Raw genomic sequence first — 21,164 nt, 5'->3', positions numbered from 1 at the left:
AAAAAAAAAAAAAAAAGAGACCACTAGCTAGACTAATAAAGAAGAAAAGAGAGAATCAAATAGACACAATAAAAAAATGATAAAGGGTATATCACCACTGTTCCCACAGAAATACAAACTACTATCAGAGAATACTACAAACATCTCTATGCAAATAAACTAGCAAATCTAGAAGAAATGGATAAATTCCTGGACACATATACCTTCCCAAGATTAAACCAGGAAGAAGTTGAATCCCTGAATAGACCAATAACAAGTTCTGAAATTTAGGGAGTAATTATTAGCCTATCAGGAGTAACTAATAGCCTACCAACCAAAAACAATATATATATGTATATATTGTTTATATATATATATATAAACTATATATATATATATATATGTATATATATATCCAGGACCAGACAGATTCACAGCCAAATTCTACCAGAGGTACAAAGAGGAGGTGGTACCATTTCTTCTGAAACGATTCCAAACAATACAAAAAGAGGGACACCTCACTAACTCATTTTACAAGGCCAGCATCATCCTGATACCAAAATCTTGTAGACACACAACAAAAAAAGGAAATTTCAGGCCAATATCCTTCATGAACATCAATGTGAAAATTCTCAACAAAATACTGGCAAACCAAATCAAGCAGCACATCAAAAAGCTTATCCACCATGATCGAGTTGGTTTCACCCTTGAGATGCGTGTCTGGTTCAACATACCCAAATCGATAAATGTAATCTATCACATAAATGGAACCAATGACAAAAACCACATGATTTTCTAAACAGATGCAGAAAAGGCCTTTGATAAAATTCAATACCCCTTCATGCTAAAAACTCTCAATAAACTGGGTATCGATGGAACGTAATTCAAAGTAATAAGAGCTATTTATGGCAAACTCACAGCCAATATCATACTGAATAGGCAAATGCTGAAAGCACTCCCTTTGAAAACCAGCACAAGTCAAGGATGCCTTCTCTCGCCACTCCTATTCAACATAGTATTGAAAGTTCTGGCCAGGGCAATAAGGCAAGAAAAAGAAATAAAGAGTATTCAAATATGAAGAGAAGAAGTCAAATTATCTCTGTTTGCAGATGACATGATTGCATATTAAGAAAACCCCATCAGGAGGCTGAGGCAGGAGAATTGCCTGAACCCAGGAGGCGGAGGTTGTGGTGAGCCGAGATCACGCCATTGCACTCCAGCCTGGACAACAAGAGCAAAACTCCATCTCAAAAAAAAAAAAAAAAAACCCATCGTCTCAGCCCATAACCTCCTTAAGCTGTTAAGCAACTTCAGCAAAGTCTCAGGATACAAAAGTCAATGTGCAAATATATCCCAAGCATTCCTATACAGGTATTGATTGACTTACGACCTATGTAACTTACGACCATTCCACTTTACCACCACAATCGCTAGCCACGACTGCTCCACGTCTGGCAGCGCAAACATCGCCCAGCTGGGCGTACGACAGTGTGGACCAGCTTCTGGCATCACTACCATCTCCGCGTGCATATAGCCTACTCAACTTACGACCAAATCGTGTTACGACCGGTCTGTCGGAACCAATCGTGATCATAAGTCGAGCACTAGCTGTATACCAATAATAGACAAAGAGAGCCAAATCACAAATGAGCTCTCATTCACAATTGCTACAAAAGGAATAAAATACCTAGGAATACAGATTGCAAGGAATGTGAAGGACCTCTTCTAGGAGAACTACAAACCATGCTAATTAAATAAGACAGGACACAAACAAACTGAAAAACATCCCATGCTCACAGATAGGAAGAATCAAAATTGTGAAAATGGCCATACTGCCCAAAGTAATTTACAGATTCAATGCTATCCCCAACAAGCTACCATTGGCTTCCTTCACAGAATTACAAAAGCTACTTTAAATTTCATATGGAACCAAAAAAGAGCCCAATAGCAAAGACAGTTCCTAGCAAAAAGATCAAAGCTGGAGGCATCACACTACCTCACTTCAAACAATAACACAAGGCCACAGTCACCAAAACAGCATGGCATTGGTACCAAAACAGATATATAAACCAATGGAACAAAACAGGGGCCTCAGAAATAACACCACACATCTGCAACTATCTTATCTTTGACAAACCTGACGAAAACAAGCAATAGGGAAATAATTCCCTTTTTAATAAAATGGTGTTGGGAAAACTGACTAGCCAAATGCAGAAAACTGAAACTGAATCCCTTCCGTACACCTTACACAAAAATTAATTCAAGGTGGATTAAATACTTAAACATAAAACCTAAAACCATAAAAATCCTAAAAGAAACCCTAGGCAATACCATTCAGGACATAGGAATAGGCAAGACTTTATGACTAAAACACCAAGAGCAATGGCAACAAAAGCCAAAATTGACTAATTAAATTAAAGAGCTTCTGCACAGCAAAAGAAACTATCATCAGCGTGAACAGGAATCTTATAGAATGAGAGAAAATTTTTGCAATCTATCCATTTGACTAGGGGCTAATATCCAGAATCTACAAAGAACTTTAACAATTGTACAAGAAAAAAACAAACAACCCTATCAAAAAGTGGGGGAAGGATAGGAACAGACACTTCTCAAAAGAAGACATTTATGTGGCCAACAAATATGAAAAAAAGCTTATCATAACTGGTCACTAGAGAAATGCAAATCAAAACCACAATGAGATACCATCTCCCACCAGTTAAAATGGCGATCATTAAAAAGTCAGGAAACGACAGTTACTGGGGAGGATGTGGAAATAGGAACACTTTTACACTGTTGGTAGGAGGTAGGAGTGTAAATTAGTTCAACCATTGTGGAAGACAGTGTGGCCATTTCTCAAGGATCTAGAAATAGAAATGTGATTTGACCCAGCAATCCCATTACTGGGTGTACACCCAAAGGATTATAAATCATTCTGTTATAAAGACACATGCACACATATATTTATGGCAGCACTATTCACAATAGCAAAGACTTGGAACTGATTCGAATGTCCAACAATGGTAGACTGGACAAAGAAAATGTAGTATATATACACCATGGAATATCTATGCAGCCATAATAAAGGATGAGTTCATGTCCTTTGCAGGGACATGGATGAAGCTGGAAACCATCACTCTCAGCAAATCAACAAAGAAACAGAAAAGCAAACACCCCATGTTCTCACTCATAATTGGGAATTGAACAATGAGAACACATGGACACAGAGAGGGGAACATTACACACCAGGGCCTGTCAGGGAGTTGGGGTTAGGGAAGGAATAGCATTAGGAGAAATACCTAATGTAGATGGTGAATTGATGGGTGCAGCAATGGGCATAGCAAACAACTATGGCATGTGGATACCTATATAACAAACCTGTGCTTTCTGCATGTGTATACCAGAAACAGAACTTAACCTAAAATTAAAAGAAAGAAAAAACAAATATTTTCAGTTTATGACATTAGCCCGCTATGGGAGGAAATCCAGGTGGCCTGGAATATTTAGGGTTTACTACAGTGTTTAACACACATTGTGATATGGGGCATCATCATTATAATCTTCATTTCTCTTTTCATAATTTGCATAATCATGAAAGAATTGATGCTAAATTGACATTGACATGTCAATGTCAGAGGCTTCTTGAGAAATGACTGAAAGTAAAAAAAAAAAAAAAATTAAAAAATAGAAAAGAAAGCCACTGTAGACAGAAAAGATGCATGTAGTAATATCTGTTTTTCTTTTGCTATTGAAGCCCTTTTTTTCTATTCAAAGGCAGTTTAGTTGTTATTTGGCTCCTTATCCTACATAGCTCTTGTTGCTCTTAACTGTAAACTCTTGGCTTTGACTATTAAGGGTCCTTCAGTTCATCATTTTTTTCCTTAATTTCATCTGATCATTGTACCTTAGACAATCACTTAGGATCTAATTCAGAATTGCTAATTATAATCAAAGATGGAATCAAAGATGCTTTCATTAATATTTTTTTGAAAATATTACTGAAGATTCTTGCATTTGTTTATCAAACAACACCAATTGCACGATAACTTATCATTTTGTAGTTAGAATATTTTTCTTTCATGTTCACTCATTCAATATTTGCAATTAGTATAATTTCAATGTGTGTAGTCCATTGATTTTGGTCATTGTGTTCAGGCCCCAAACCACAGCATCAGTAAAATGAGATCCTAAAAATCCTGGCTGTATCAGTATTTCTGGGTTTATGATCTCAAGATCCTAAGATCCAAGAAGGTGATGATAGGTTGAAAAATCTGGGAAGAAACATCTCTGAGTTAAAAATGAAGCTTTTTATCTTTCTTATGTTCTCCATACCTTATTTTATGATGTGGCTATTATGATAGTGAAAGGAGATCAAAACTAAAAGGAAATGGTTAAACATTATGGTGGAAATAGTTATTATGTTATTATGAGCCATGTTCCAATGCTCATTTTGAATTTGGAAAAAATCCATTGATATAACTTCCATGAAGCCCAGAGGGGCAACATGAAAGAAAAATAAAGATTAAGCTTAAGCGAGACTGATTTGTATGATCTTTTCCTTGTTGAAGTTAATCTGAGTCCCACAAGAGGTAAAGGTAGTCCTGGAGTGGATGACAGCTTATATACAAAGGGCCCTGAGATGTCAGATGAGCTCTGCCTTCTCAGGTATCATGCCCTCCTTTCCGATGTTGGCTTCCAGTTTAGAAGACAGAACTATCCCTAAATTTTGCCACACTGCCCCTTTTCTTGGCCAGTCTGGGCCGATGATGTGGAGACATTACTGCCAGGGAATCAAGTGGCATATCACACATAGTGAAATAAATTTCCGCATGTTTTGGGTTTAAGTTCATGCCCCTTGACCTTTGAGATCTACCAAATAAGTTAAAGATTGTGGCTAATTGACATTCACTACACATTTATTGGTACCTACTATGGATCAGACATTAACATGATAGTTGGAGATAATGGATTACCATATATAATGTACACAGACTGCTGATTTTGAGGGCAAAATGATGGTAGTTGAGAAAAAATAATTTGCCTCTGGGATTAAGCTAGGAGGTTGCTATGCATGATGGAAAAAAATCAGGTACATTAGACCAACAGGCAATTATTCCAAAGAAACAATCCAATTTCACCATGAGTATGAAATGAATGGTGGTAAAATTGCATACTTTCACTTATTAAGCTACAGACATTTATGGAAGAAGATAAATTTGTATTTTAATAAGATTAACCCTAAAAATAATGATGTAATATGAAGTAAAAATGTTAACTTGGCAAATGTTCTTAGAATCATTAAAACATGTTGTTAAAATTTAAAGTTTCTTCAGTTTGGGTTTTATATAAGCAAGGGCAGGCTGTGCATATTTAATTATTTAAAATTTCCTTCTAACACGCTATACTTCCAATTAGTAATTTAATCAAACATGTGGAATAGAAAAAAATTGGTGGAGAGAGGGGGTGAGGTTAGCATACTATTCAGTGAAATGTTTACAGAATCATTAGCTGTAACTTAAATCTTGAATATAATTCTAACTTTAAAACTTTTATTTGGTGGTAATGTTAAACTGACTTGGCCCCACCATTTGAGAAGACTGCTTTGTCAGTATTAAATTTCAGGATATCTTCCTTGTATCATCCAATTTTGGGGGAAGAAGAGAGAATTTTTTTTTTTTCCTATATCCTAGAAGTTCATCAGTATAAATTTTGCCAAAAATTTACTTTAACTCCCAGCCATTCAGCATTTACTCAAATTGTATTTTCCAACTGCCTCTAATTTTCCAGGCTTTTTTGAACATGTAATTGTTCGAAAAACTTAAAGACTTGGATCTAATGAGACCCTAGGTTCACTAAATTTTAAAAATCTAGACAGTGCAAGCAAGAACTCTCTCAATTGAGTGTCAGGCAAGAGAGTTAGCACATCTGATGAAGGCTTCTTTATATCACATGACTTGTGGTGCCATCTTGAATAGTTCTCTTTGTGTGATGATTTCTGTATGAAGGGCTGAGTTCTGTCTCCCTATAATTTTCACCCATTAGTCCTTGTTTTGCCTTTGGATCCCAGATACTTTTTCTGTTCTCTCTCACTATTGAAAAGTTTGAGACAACCTAGACTACTTTTTATGATACTAACATTCAAGTTCTTGAAAAAATATGTTAAGCAACTAGCTCAAGATCCAGTGTATAGCAGATTTTAAAGCACTAGATAACTAGGGGCACTCCCTGTGACCCAGAGCCTGCTGAATTTATTCAAATTGGCCAGTCCTGAGTCTGTTCATCCTGCCTCATGGTTTCTTTCTGTGGAAGCCACAACGAAGCCTCTTAGCCATCATTTTCCCATCTGTCTCTGCCTCATTACCTACCCCAGCGCTTCCCATGAGGCTACCAGCAGCATGGTCCACCCCCTTCTCTTGGGATCTGTAACTATAACAAATTTTTTTTCAATGGCATTCATCTTTTCATCTGTTGACCTGGGCAAGGATGAATAATAATAAAATCTCTATTTGAAAACAGGTTCCCTCATCTGAGGTACTTTTAGGCACTAAGGAAAGGGAAGGGCTGAGGAATCCATTTGCAAGAGCAAACCCTCTGTCTAAGGATTGACATTGCTGGGATAGCATCTATTCATGCTAAAACAGCTGGTTCATAATTCTCTTTCAATTATGTGATGCTTGCTCACTGGATTAAAATGCTAATTTCTGGAAAGAACCATCTCTTCATATCTAGTAGAGGTAGCTGCCTGTATAGTATGATTAAAAGTGTTCCCCTAAGAGAATGTCCCAGATGGATCTTTCACAGATCCGTATCCCTCAGCCTGAGAGGGTCATCACTGCAGTTACCTCTTTGGCTTAGAAATTGTCTCTACACATGCAAGTTAAAAGTAACTTTGATATCTCTACCTGAAGTTTATTTCAATCATTCATATATTTACTCATTTATTCAACAAATATTTATTAAACATAGAGAAACCATGATAGGTTTTAGGGATACTAGCAAGACACCGTCTCAAAACAAAATTATAAAAGCATTGGTAATCAAGAAGAAACAAAACCACAATCTACAATTTTACAGCAATCGGACTGACAAATATTTAAAAGTCTAACAAAATCAACTGTTGATGAAAATGTGCTAGAGGTCCCTAAATGCCTACCAAATTAATGACAAATATTTAAGCTAACATTCAAGGTCTTCACAATTCTCCCAACTAAATGTCCCTCTGTTAACCTGCCATAAATATGTGTCACAGTACAGAGGATAACTTGGTGTTCTTGAGCACACTCTTCATTTCAACTTGTGCCTTTTCCCCACTCTCTGTCAATCATAATCCAACCCACAATGCAAACCTATTCAATGTCATATTGTCAATTAAGCCCTTTATTTTTTAGTTTCCAACATTCTATTATTAGTACCTTAATAATAATGGCAACTAACATACACTGAGCATTTATTAGGCAACAGGAACTGTGAAGTTTTATGTCATTAATATTCACAAAATATCCGTGAGTTGGTACTATTATTCCTACATACTGGGAAAGAAACTCAGAGTATAGAAATGTTCAGTAACATAATAACCTTATAGAGCTTATAAGTGGTGGTAGCAGATTGCAAACAAAAATATTCAGACTCAAGAAATTTTATTGACCGCCCATTCAAGCTTCATTTTATAGATGAAGAAACTGAGGTTTAGATATGTAAAGTTGTTATCATAAATAATTTTTTTTCTTCAACATTTAAGTTCCGAGGACATGTGCAGGATGTGTAGGTTTGTTGCATCAGTAAATGTGTGGCATGGTGGTTTGCTGCACAGATCATCCTATCATCTAGGTAGTAAGCCTGGCATTTTGTGATTCCAAACCACATGCTTAAATTCTCCCTTCATTATGAACATCATGGGATGCTTATACTTCTCATAAAAACTACCCTTGCTCTACCAACTAATAGAGTGATTTGCATAATGATCATATCTTTACTTGGTAGTGGTAAGCTTTTTGCTCTCTGGGACTGTATTTAACTCAGTCTTCCCATAGTATATGCTCAATAAATATGACAGATATAATGGGACAAGTCATTTATTGACTCTGAGTCTCTATTGTCTCGCTTGATGAATGAGGAAAATCAAAACTGTTTTACTATCTCAAAGGAATATTGAAGGACCTGGTAAAATTATGTGCATAAGCATGTTTTAAGAACATTGTACCATGTAACTGTAAAACATCATTACAGAAATAACTGCAATGGATATTTAATTTTCATCACCTTTCAAGTAATCTTTATCAACTACACCTGGCAGGATACGTTTCAAAGCTCTCAACAAGGGGTTTTGCATTCTAGACTTTGTAAATCTGGAGAAGTCATTGACTTCGAAAATGTTGCTTGGGGGTTAAATATTAAAGTATTCCTTGAGATCTGGTGATGAACTGAACTCAATTACCTGCAGCTGTAGGAAACCTGCCCCCTACATCTGTGTGAATTAACAGTTACTCGGAAAATAATTGTGAGCACTGCTTATTTTACATTTCTGCAAGAGAGAGTGTGTGTGTGTGTGTATGTGTGTGTGTGTATGTGTGTGTGTGACAGAAGCCTTTCTTAAGAATTGATGAGCATTTCAGGAAAAAGCAAACAGAATAAATAAAAATAAAAATTCTATCAGGAAAGAAGAAAAACGCTATCGGCTAATTTTTGCATGCATTGTTTTCTCCTGTGTACTCAGGCGTTTGTGGACAAGAAGCCAATGCTTTTGCTAATATCTCACTTGATGCTTGTAACAGTCATGTCTTCAGTTTCAAAACAGCTTTTCAACCTCACAACTTGGTATTGGGTAACTAGTTCAATATGTGTCAAGGATACCCTAAAGGGAAGAAGAAGGGATACCACATTCATACAGAGCACATAGAATAGTTGAGTTATGACATCTGTACATGAAACTGAAAATAATAATCAATAATGTACTTTAAAAATCATCCATAATGGAAAAGATTGATATAATTTAATATAATAAAAGCTAAAACTGCAGAATAGAAAGAACTACTATAAACAAATGACAAACTCAGAAGAAAATGTAAGTAGCACACATGACAAAGGAAAATTTCTAGATGCAAAAAGCCCTCAAAATTAAGTAGAAAAAAAGACAGACATGCCAAAAGAAAAATGAGTAAAGTAAATGTATAGGCAGTCTACATGAAAATGAAAATAATAAATAATCCTACATAAGAGGACTATTTAAAAAATTTTGTAAGTATATTCCTCCCCTGCTTCTTGGTGCAAACTTCCTACCTCACTTTTATTCTCTTTCTCTTGTTCTCTCTCTCATGCTCCAAATACGTATCATTCCATAGCCAGTCAATCTACTTCCTATCTGTATAATGTTACCCCTCCAGTGATGACGAGCAAAGGAACGTACACAAGTACTCTTATACTATCCCTGTCTCTTAACTTTCAAGCTAAGCTTCCATCATGGCCTTCCTACCATGCATCACATTTTTTAAGCCCATGAGATCATTATCTATAGTGGAAAAACTACCTAGTTAAGAGAAATTGAATTGACAGTTTTATTTTATTTTATTGTGATAAAACCAGTTAACATGAAATGTATTCTTAACAATTTTTAACAACATTGTACAATATAGTATTGTTAACCATAGGCACAACATTTTATAGTAGATCTCTAGAACTTACCCATCCTGTACAATATAGTATTGTTAACCACAGGCACAATATTATATAGTAGATTTCTAGAACTTATCCATTCTGCATAACTGGAACTTCATACTTGATTAGCAATTCCCCATTTGGCTCTCCCTGGCAACCACTAATCTACTTTCTGCCTCCATGAGTTTCACTACTTTAGATACCTCATATAAGTGGAATCATGCAGTATTTATCTTTCTGTGACTGTCTTATTTTACTTAGCATAACGTCCTCAAGGTTCATGTTGTCACATATTGCAGGATTTTCTTCTTTCTTAAGGCTGAATAAAATTTAATTGTATGTATAAACCACATATTCTTTACCCAGGCACCTACTGATGAACATTTGGTTTGGTGACACATCTTGGTCTTGTGGATATTGCTGCAGTGAATGTGGAAGTGTTAATCTCTTCAAGATACTGATTTCATGTGAATCAAAATCACAGTGAGATACCATCTCACACAGCCAGAATAGCTGTTATTAAAAAGTCAAAAAATAACAGATTCTGGCAAGGTTCTGGAGAAAAAAAAAACACTTATACACTGTTGATGAGAGTGTAAATCAGCTCAACCATTGTTGAAGACAATGTGGCAGTTCCTCAAAGACCTAAAGACAGAACTGCCATTTGACTCAGCAATCCCATTACTGGATATATACCCAAAAGAATATAAATTATTGTGTTATAAAGACACATGCATGCATGCATATGTTCATTGCAGCACTATTCACAATAATAAAGACATGGAAACAACCTAAATGCCAATCAATGATACACAGGGTTTTTAAAAAATGTGGTACATATACACCATGGAAATACTATGAAGACATTAAGAATGAGATCATGTCTTTTACAGGGACATGGATGGAGCTGGAGGCCATTATCCTTAACAAACTAATGCAGGAATAGAAAACCAAATACCACATGTTCTCACTCATAAGATGTGGGTAAATGATAAGAACACATGGACACACAGAGGGGAACAACACACACTGGGGCCTATCAGAGGGTGGAGGGTGGACGGAAAGAAAGGGTCAGGAAAGTAACTAATGGGTACTGTGCTTAATACCTGGGTGATGAAATAATTTGTACAACACGCCATAATGACACAAGTTTACCTATGTAACAAACCTGAGCATATATCTCTGAACTTAAAAGTTTTAAAAGATTCTGATTTCAGTTATTTTACATAAATATTCAGAAGTGAAATTGCTGGATCAAATAATAGTTTTATTTATTTTGAGGGGTGTACATGCTATTTTCCATAGTGGCTGCAACATTTTGTATTCCTACTAACTATGTACGAGTGTTCTAATTTCTCTACATCATTGTCAATACATTGTCTTTTTTAAATCTATAATAGCCAACCTCATAGGTGTAATGAGATATCTCATTGTGATTTTGATTTGCAATTATGTGATGATTAGTAATGTTGAGCATCTTTTCATGTATCTCTTGGACATTTGTATGTCTTTGGAACCATGTCTATTTAAGCCCTCTGCCCATATTTTACTCGGGTTTTTAGTATATTTGCTATAGACTGTAGGAGTTGCTTTTATTTTGGAAAATAATCCCTTTTCAGATACATGGTTTGAAAATATTTTCTCCCTTTCTATAGGTTGTATTTTCACTCTGTTGATTATGTATTTTTTGTGCAGAAGCTTTTTAATTTGATGGGGTTCCATTTATCTATTTTTACTTTTGTTATCTATAGCTTTGATGTTATATCTGCAAAATCATTGCCAAGATCAATGCCATAAAACTTTTTCTCCATTTTTCTTCCAGGAGTTTTACAGCTTTCTGTCTTACATTTTGAGTCTCTAATCTATTTTGTGTTGATTTTCATGTATGGTATAAATGAGGTCTATTTTTTTTCTTTTGCACTTAGATATACAGTTGTCCTGTGACCATTTGTTGAAGAGTCTATCCTTTTCACATTGTATAGTTTTGACATGCTTGTTGAAGATCAGTTAACTATACACATGTGCAAGGATTTACTTCTGGGTTCTCTATTTTGTTCCATCCATTTGTCAGTTTATCCGTCTTTATGACAATACTAAACTGTTTGAATTGTTGTGAGTTTGGAATATATTTTGAAATCTCAAAGTGCGATACACTCAGCTTTATTCTTTTTTCTCAAGATAGATTTGACTGTTTCAATTCATTTGTGGTGAAATAAAAATTTTAGAATGTCTATTTCTATTTCTGTATAAAATATCACTGGCATTTTGGTAGGAATTACACTGAATCTGCGGATTGCTTTGAATAGTATAGACATTTTAACAACTTAAGACTTTCAATTCAATAACATGGGATGGGATGTCTTTCCATTTGCTTTTGTCTTCTTTAATGTCTTTTATTAATGTTGTGCAGTTGTTAATGTACAAGTTTTTCACCTTCTTAAATTTATTCCTAAGTACTTTATTCTTTTTAATGTTATTATAAAAGTGGTTTTCTTCCTAATTTTCTTTTAAGATAGTTTGTTTTCAAGATACAAAAATGCAACTGATTTTTTTGTGTTTATTTTGTATTCTGCAACTTTACTGAATTTGCTTATTAGTTCCAGTAGGTTTTGGCAGGCAATCTTCAGGGTATTCTATAAAAATTGTATCATCTGCAAAGAAAGACTATTTTAGTTCTTCCTTTCTGATTTGAATTCCTTTTTTTTTTCTTTTCTTGCCAAATTGCTCTAGCTAAAACTTTCACTACTTTGTTGACTAGACATGGTGGAAGTAGACATCTTTCCTTGCTCTTGATGTTAGAGGCAAAGCTTTGTTTGTCACCATTGATTATAATATTAGCTATGAAATGTTCACACATATGGCCTTTATTATGTCAATATAATTTTCTTCTAACTGTAGTATGCTGAGAATTTTGATCATGAAAGTGTTTTGAATCTTGTTAAGTGTTTGTTTCTACGTCTATGCAGAAATACCCTATTTTATTTAGTTTTTCAAGTTGTAAAGTTAGACTGTTTAATCCAGAGTTTTCTTGTTTGTAAAGTAGGCATTTACTGTTATAAACTTTCTTGTTAGTATTGTGTTTACTACATCTTATAAAATTGATATTATACTTTCATTTGTCTCAAGATTTTTTCTAATTTTTATTTTTATTTTTTTCTTTGACATTTGTTGTTTAAAAGCACATTATTTAATTTACATTTATTTGTGAATTTTTAAAGTTTTCTTTCTACTATTGATATCTCGTCCTGTTCCAATGCTACCTAATGTGTAATCTGTCCTGGAGAATGTTGACTGTGTGCTTAAGAAGAATATATATTTTGTTGTTGTTGAGTGGAATGTTCTGTTAGGTCTTTTATGTCCATTTGGTTTGTACTGTTTTTCAAGTCTCCTCTTTCCTTATTGATTTTCTGTACGATTGTTCTATTCATTATTGAAAATGGGGAATTAAAGTCTCCTCTCATTATCTTATTGCTGCTTTTCTTTTCTCTTCTGTCAATGTTTGCTTCATATATTTATGTTCTATGATGATATGTGCATATTTATTTATAATTATTATATCTTTCTGATGAATTGATCCTTTTATCATTACACAATGTTTTATTTGTCTTGTGATGATTTTCAAGTTAAACTATTTTGTTTTATATGAATATAGTCACCCTTACTGTCTTCTGGTTGCCATTTGCATGGGATAACTTTTGGCATTTCTTAACTTTCAGCATATATGTATATAGATATAGTCTCCTTAAATCTGAGGTGAGTCCCTTGTAGACTGAGCATGGTGGCTCGTGCTTGTAATCCCAGCACTCAGGAATCCAAGGCAGGAGGATTGCTTGAAGCCAGGAGTTCAAGACCAGCCTGGGCAACATAGTGAAACCCTTTCTCCACTAAAAATTTAAAAATGAATACCTAATATAGGTGATAGGGAGATGGCTGCAGCAAACTGCCATGGCATGTGTATACCTATGTGACAATCCTGCACAACCTGCACGTGTATCCCAGAACTTAAAGTAAAATTTAAAAAAATTCATAATAAAAATTTAGAATAAAAAAAGGAATAATAAAAGAAAAGAAAAATTGGCCAGGTGTGGTGACTCAAACCTGCAGTCCCAGTTATTTAGGAGGCTGAGGCAGGAGGATCACTGGAGCCCAGGAATTTGAGATCATAGCAGTGAGCTATAATCAAGCCACTGTACTCCAGCTTGGACAACAGATCAAGACCCTGCCTCAAAAAAAAAAAAAAAGAAAGAAAAAAGGAGAAAAATCCAATGAAATAAAATACAGTGAGTCACTTGTGGATAGAATATCACTTGCTCTTGTTATTTTATTCATTCAGCCACTCAATGATTTTGATTGTAACCATCAATCCGTTTATATTTAAAGTAATTATCAATAGGGACGAATCTGCTATTACCATTTTGTTGTTTTCAGTTCATCTTGTATTTATTTTAGCCTTTTTCCTCTCTTGCTGTCTTCCTTTGTGTTTCATTATTTTTTATAATAATCTGCTTTGATTAATTTCTGCTTTTCTTCTGTGTATCTACCACAGGTATTTTCTGTGTAGTTATGATGAGGCTTACAAAAAACGATCTTATAGTTAAGCAGTCTATGCCTTTAACTCTCTTCCCCCCACAATTTATGTCATTGATGCCATAATTTACATCTATTTATATTGTATATTGATTAACATTTTTATACTTATAGTTATTCTTAATATTTTTGTATTTTGGCTTTTATACTAGAATTAAAGGTTATTTACCCATTACCATTACAGTAAGACGGTATTTTGTATTTATCTTTATATTTAATTTACCAAGTTTTATACTTTCATAGGCTGGAGCTTTTGACCTAGTCACTTTGTGCCAAGCCAAGGAGAGGAGCGGTAGTGAGTACCCACACCCTATTTCAAATTGTCATCTTTGGTCTCTGTAACCCTCAGGGATCCAGTGTATGCTAGGTTCTGTCAGTGTTCCAAGACAAGCAAGACAGAAGCCAGTTCCTCATACTGCATACAGAAAATTTGGGACTTTGGATGCGTGGCCCAAATATTTTCCTTCCCAGAGAGGAGATGGGAGCTGGTGTTTTTTGCCTGCTTACTCTGTACTGAGTCAGGGTGAGGAGCTGTGGCATGTGCTCCTCCTTGTTTAGACCATCATCTTTGTTCTCTGTAGTCCCTAAGGGTCTAGAATATGCCAGATCATGGGTGACAGGTTTTTAAGGGTAACGGATATTGAAAAATCTGGATGGTGATAGTGTCCTGTTGGTGGTGAAAGTTACTTTGAAGTGAGTGAATTAAGCACACATCATGAACTTAATTTAGTCCAGCAATCAATTTCAGGTGCAACATATTATGTTTACTGTGCTATTGAGAATGTTTTTAAACATCATTTAACAAAAGATGAGGTTAGGACAAGTTATTTGGAAAAATAAGAAGGACCATTCACATCCACATAATCCTGTTTCTTTTTCTATAGCAATACAAGAAAAGAAAAAGAAAGATGTTCCAACATCAGGGAAGACATCTGCTAAAACAGATAAGTCAAGACAAAGCTTCACATATTCACATTTCCCTCAAATAATCATTTTTCTTCATTCTGAAGAAAGTGTATTTCATTTGCACAGGGCTATCTGGGAAATGGCAATAATTAACACTAAAAGTACTTGGTCCTATAGCTGCCTTGCTCACTGGGAGGCAAAAGAAGAATGCTGGTTCTTGCTAGACAATCAGAGGGCACAATGACTGTAAAATTAGCGTCAGAGTGGGCCCTGGTACCATTAAAATTTAGAACGAGGCAAGAACAGATTGTGTCATTTTCCCAGTCATGAGCTCTCGATTTGAGCTGATCAATTCCATACAAGAAAGAGAGTGTCACAGAGTTAAACCTAAAATTCAGCTGTTAGTGCAATTTTCTCTTACTAAATTTAATACTGGGTATATTGTGATTGAGAACAAATTTACATTTGTTTTCTCTGTTAAATGGAAGGTGAAGTCTCCTCTGTGACAAAGCTATGACCCCACAATACAATCAAGGGCTTTAGAGTACTCAACCATACAGTCTTTGCTGTCTTTGACACTTGAGTATTTTTCCTTTACTTCTTCATTTCCTGCTTAAAAAGAAAATGGTTTAAAAAATTTTGTGGACCTTCAGATTAAATTTCTGGGAATCTAAAGTGTTTTAACATTATTCAATTGTCTATTTTATTAAACTTAAAACTCAAAATAAGTCATTTTTCCTTGAAATAACGAAGCTAATTTATGTAAAGTAATTTTATAACAAATTTTTACACTGTTTTTATTAAATTTTCATTAGACATACACAAGTTTTTACTATATATGTATAGAATAAAAAATACAAACAGAATTAACTCCAGGATGCCTACTAGTTCATCTAAGAGAATAAAGCTAATACCTTTGAAATTCCTCTGCTTCCTAGTGCCCAGTTCCTTGCCTCTTCTCTTAGAGCTATCACTTAAAACATGGGTTTATCATTTTCTTGCGTGTGTGTGTGTGTGTGTGTGAATTTATGATATATGTTTACTTAAACAGAAAATTGTTTGACAGAATGTTTTTAATGGCATAAATGGAAAGAGGCATTTTTACTGACACTTTAATGGTTAGCTTTTGTCACTTAACTTTCTCTGGCTACAATTTATCTATGTTGATGCACATAGCTGTAACTCATTCTCTTCCCTTGCACTATAGTATAGTATTCCATTGAATAAATACACCACTATTTTTATATTATTCTCTTGTTAACAGGCATTTGAATTGTTGATAGGTTTTTTGCTATTTCAATTATTGATATCTCCTTCTCATGTGTATAAAACTGTTACCAGTTACCCCTTATCCTTTCCTCCAACCTTATTTCTTTAGGCTTACCAACTACTCCCACTTCCCAAACTGTTGTTTTAGCTCATTTTCCTGAACATGCTATTCTCTTAGCCTTAAGAAGCCCTTTTCTAGCCAATCTTCCTTGTGGACTCTGGTCTCTTCAATTTGGGTTATTGAATTTGACCACCCTAAACTCCCTTTGGATGCTGAAGTGAGTTCCATTAAAATGCTTATCACAATGTAAGTAATGGCCACTACACAGAAGATAAGCGTCTTGAAGAGAAAAACTACATATTTTATCTCTGCATTGCTAGAACCAAGGCAACAAGAAAGAACTGAATATTCAACATTTCTGACTCTATGTTATTTCTACCACACTGCTTGACTTTATGCATCTAAAAATATCTTTTCAACCTTGATACACAACTCACATATTCCATTATGCCCTTTGAATAAGTGATTTCCCGTTTGTAGTCCATGGAAGGCTTACTCCACCTGCTCTCCCTTGTTCCTTCAAAAAGAAAAAAATCCCATTGGAATTAATGGGGATTATAGCACTGATTTCAATAACACACACATTAATTCACACAATCAGTACACACACAGATAGAAACACCTCCTAGATGATATACAAAACCCACCATAGAGGCCAAGGTCCCACTTTGGTAAACATTACATTCAATTTACTCAAAATTCAGTGTGGTCCAACACAGATGGCTCACACATTGAAATAGTTTTCATGAACTGATATATTATTAATTAGAAATTTTGGTAATTTCCTTTTGTTGGAAGTTCAAAATTTTGCAAATTCAATATACAGTATAAAATAGCAATTATTATTTTTATCATTTATATGAATAGTCTATGCTTAGTTTCTAAATTAACATCAGCTATGCCTAATATATGTCCGAAATTCTTTAATGAAAGTATTTCATGGAAATGAACAAAATTATTTTTAAAAAGTTTTTGTAATCTTGCTCCTTCTAATGCAAAATTATTTTTAAAGAAAGAATTGTAAACTAAAATTAAGAACAAATTATATATCAATGCTTAAGTAATTTTTTTATTAGCTGCCTTATTGATGGGGGTTGCCTGAGGCATATGCCCTTGTACCGCTGGCCAGTTGAAACCCATTTTCACCTAATATAGCACAGAGAGTACTCAAGAAGGTAGAGAAACCATACCATTTTCTCATCTTTACGCCCCTAAATCCAGAATGCAGGGATCTCACAGAGAGGCAAACCAGCCATCAAACTTCATCCATAGAATGCATGCTATGGTCAAGATAGGTAGAAATACAACATCTGTGCTCTCATCAATGCATCTCTTTCTGCATATGTTGGCACACAGCATACCAAAAAATGAGGGTGAGAGAAACAAGATGCAGTGCTATTTCCATGTTGTGATCTTTTATGATTTGAGGCAAAGTGTTAAAGGCAAGGACAGCAAGAGAAAAATAGCTCTAAGGGCATGCCTACTGGGAACAGTGGCTTTTGTATTTCACATGATACAAATATCACAGTAGGCTTTTGATTCTCTTACTTAGAAGACATAGTAGTAGTAAGAGAAATAGCGATAGATTCACTCCAAATAAATCATGCTAAGTATAATTTACCAAGGGATTGTGTGTGTCTTATCTAGATCTGCTAGCTGCTTGGTGCTAGCATCTAAAAGGCTGTTGGAAGAAGCTGGGGATGCTAATTAACCCTCCATCCCCACTTACAATGTTTTAGAAAATTCCATGCTTGAATAGATATTTCACCTTTCTATAATAACTAAACTGAGAAAAGTAAAAATAGTCTAAAATTTAGGAAAACATATTACAGTGAAAGGAGAGACAGTGCATAACCCAGAAAATCCAAAAGAATATATTTCAGAAAAATGGTTCTAAAAGATGCAATATCAATGAAAATAAAATAAACCCTTACTTGAAGTTCATAGAAAAACAGATTTTGACCTTTGTAGAATGTGAAAGGGAAATATAGTAAGAGAATTCACTCAGATGAAAATTTTGGTTCAAGGGAAGTGATAAACAAAATACTACAAAGGAAATACTTAAATGATAGTAGAAATATACTTATGTCCAGAAGATCAGCTATGCACAGACACACTGGTAATTTCCCCACAAAATTCAGGGTAAAGATATGAACAAAAAGCAGAAGATTATAAATACAGTGGCAAAAGACAGGAGATGCAATTCAAAGATTAGAAGTATTCCTAAAGAAGAATGTTTAACGTTTCAAACCAGCTGAAAGTTTGATAATTGGTTAATGTTTCAGAATTCAAGGCCATACTGAATACTGCACATACTTTCCAGGTGATTCTGCTCAAATCTGTTATTCAGTGTGATATTTCACTCTTATTTTGTTCTTATCTATCAAAATGTAAATATTACGCTTTTTCTAGAAAGCTAGTAATGAGAGAAAAACATGTGGTTTCAAGGATTCCATTGAACATTATCTGGGAGATTGAGCCGAAACAGAAAGACAAACATACACAAAACATGATATTAGAAAACAGAAAGAGAGCAAGCTATCGCATTGACAAATAATGTGCTTCCTTAAGCAGAGAAGTGGAAAATATTCTACGAGAAAACTCTTAGAAACATTAATAGGTTGCTAGATATAATATCAATAAAAATAAATCAATAGATTTTCTATATACCTGTAATATATAATTGCAGGATATTGAGAAAAATATTATAATAACCATAGCAATAAAAATCTATAAGGAGCATAACATAAAGCTAAAAGAATGTATATAATGATTATGATAAAAATTACAAAATATTATTGAAGGTAATAAAAGAGACTTGAGAGATATACCATGTTTAGAGAGTCAGAGATAATTCAATGTCATGAAGACACCAATTTTTCTCAAAATAATCAGTAAATTTAATTTATAGTAAAGTTCAAAGTGTGGTTTACTGTTGACTTTGAAAAATTAATACTAAAATTTACATGGAAGAGTAAGGGCTAAACAAAGTCAAGGCACTTTTGAGAAAAAAAATCAGGCTTGTTACATTATGAATTAGTACTTTGGTGTTTTTTATTAATTGAAACAGTGTCTTATTGATGTGAGAATCAATAAATAGAAGCTATGTCACATAGAAAAACATGTATGTATGCAAGAAAACTTGATAAACAAATATATAATATTATTATTATTTTGAGATAGAGTTCTCACTATTTTGCTCAGGCTATTCTTGAATTCCTGGTGTCAAGCAATCCTTCCAACTCAGCCTTCCCAAAGACATAAATTGTTGATCAGTGAGGTGCTAGAGTGTAAGTAATCATGAGCCAATTGATTATCTATTTGTAAAAAAAAAAAAAAAAAAAGTCAATTAGCTACCTCCTTCATATCTACCCCAAACTAAATTTCGAGTAAATTAAAGACAAATGTTAGAAGGAAAACTCAAAAGATTTTTAGAAAAGTATTTACTACAATAACTTACAGTCTCTGAAACAGAACAAATTAATTTGTTAATTTATTAAATCACAAAAAGAATACATCTTACTAAACCAAATGGAATATTTTGTGTACATGAAACTTTAAAACTTCTCTACAGAAAAGATACCCTAAGCAAGCAAAATAAAAAAGTCAAGTCACTATCAAGAACACATTTGAAATGTGTATAGCGAATAAAGAATTCATAGACAGAATATGAACGTGTAATAGACAAATCACAAATAAAAGGCCAAAATAAAAGGGATTGAAGCATGTGTACAAGCAAATCACAAAAGAATCTCAAAAGGCCAATAAAAATGTGGATAAGTAGTTTAAAATTATGAAAAAAAATTCCCTTCACCAGAGAAATTAAAAATATCAACTATTTAGAAACGAACGTAATTGTTCATTATTATAATTAAGCAGTTCTTAACAGAGTACAAAAATTTAACGTCTGGTTTAGAATTAGAAGTAATAATGGCTATAAATCTCACAAAATGGGTTGGTATCAACTGAATAAATAAAAAGAAAATCCACAATCTGATACTCTTTTCCCTATCAAATTTGGAGAAAATTGAAGTGTATCCACTGTTGGTGACGTTGAAGTTATTCAAACACTCACATAACTCTAAAAAATGCATCAATAGTAAAAATATTTTGCAAAAATATGTAGCCAAGAATATACTAATATTTCAAATTTCATATCTATAGCACTAGGAATTACATTTCTACTTCTCTATCCCAACTAACTAACTAAATAAATAAAATATCTGTCAATACAAAATGTCTCCAACAACATTAACAATGACAAAAATAAATAAGAAGCTGCAATAAATGGAGAAAAATATTTTAAAAATCCACTCAATGAACTAATATTAGGTATCAAAATATTCAGTGCAACATCAATCCAAAATTGGGATGTATGTGAAGAAAAAATATTAAAAACTTACCAACAACTGCTTATTTCTCATAGTGCACTTGTGAGTTTTCTTTTTTTTCCCCCATTTATTTATTTTATTGCATTTTAGGTTTTGGGGTACTTGTGAAGAACATGCAAAATTCTTGCATAGGTACACACGTGGCAGTGTGATTTGCTGCCTTCCTCCCCATCACCTACATCTGGCATTTCTCCCCTTCCTATCTCTCCCCAGCTCCCCACCCCCACCGTCCCTCCCCTATTTCCCCTCAACTGACCCCAGTGTGTAGTGCTCCCCTCCCTGTGTCCATGTGTTCTCATTGTTCAACACCCGCCTATGAGTGA

This window comes from Cebus imitator, unplaced genomic scaffold (genome assembly GCF_001604975.1).
Source record: "Cebus imitator isolate Cc_AM_T3 unplaced genomic scaffold, Cebus_imitator-1.0 Scaffold0, whole genome shotgun sequence".
Classification (NCBI taxonomy): Eukaryota; Metazoa; Chordata; class Mammalia; order Primates; family Cebidae; genus Cebus; species Cebus imitator.
This window is presented reverse-complemented; position numbering follows the sequence as displayed.